The following is a 687-nucleotide window of genomic DNA, read 5'->3' on the forward strand; positions in this document are numbered from 1 at the left end:
CCGCCCCTCCCCGTCCTCAACCAATCAGCGCCCGAGCTCGCAGCGCTGGGGCGGAGCCAAGCGAGAGCGCGGGCGATGGAGCGGGTGAGGCCTGAGGTGTCCGGAGGGGACCGAGGCGGGGACGTGGGAGATCCCGGGGGGGAATTTGGGGGGTTCGAGGGGGCCCCGCGTCACTCCCCGCATCCCCCCCGCAGACGCTCAGTCTGGAGCAACGAACGGAGCGGCTGGTGCAAAGGAGGTGGGAGAGCAGCCCGGCCTCGAGTGCCCCTCGAGATCCCCAAGTGCGCCCAGGTGACCCTGGGGACCCCAGTCTGCTCCCTCGTTCCCTAAGTGTTGCCCCGGACTCCAAGGGCTACCCAGACCCCCAAATACCGCCCCAGACCCCCTAAGTGCCTCCCAGTTCCCTCCCCTGCCCCAGGTGATCCCCAAGAGTGCCCCGGGGACCCCCAACTACCCCACCCGATCCCAAGCGATGCCCCAGGCCCCCCATTCTGCCCGTAAGCGCGCCGCCGCAGGCCCTAAAATGCCGTCCGGGACCACCAGCCCCGCGGGGGGCAGTGCAGGGCCAGCATTTCGGGGGTCCTCCCTCCTCCCCAACCCTCTCCGCCCCCTCCAGCCAGGCCCTGCTCAGCACCCACCCCCGCGGGCCACAAAGGGCGAAGCCTCCGCTTGGCTCCGCCCCCCCCA

The sequence above is a fragment of the Corvus brachyrhynchos genome, unplaced genomic scaffold (genome assembly GCF_000691975.1).
Source record: "Corvus brachyrhynchos isolate BGI_N302 unplaced genomic scaffold, ASM69197v1 scaffold893, whole genome shotgun sequence".
NCBI classification, from domain to species: domain Eukaryota; kingdom Metazoa; phylum Chordata; class Aves; order Passeriformes; family Corvidae; genus Corvus; species Corvus brachyrhynchos.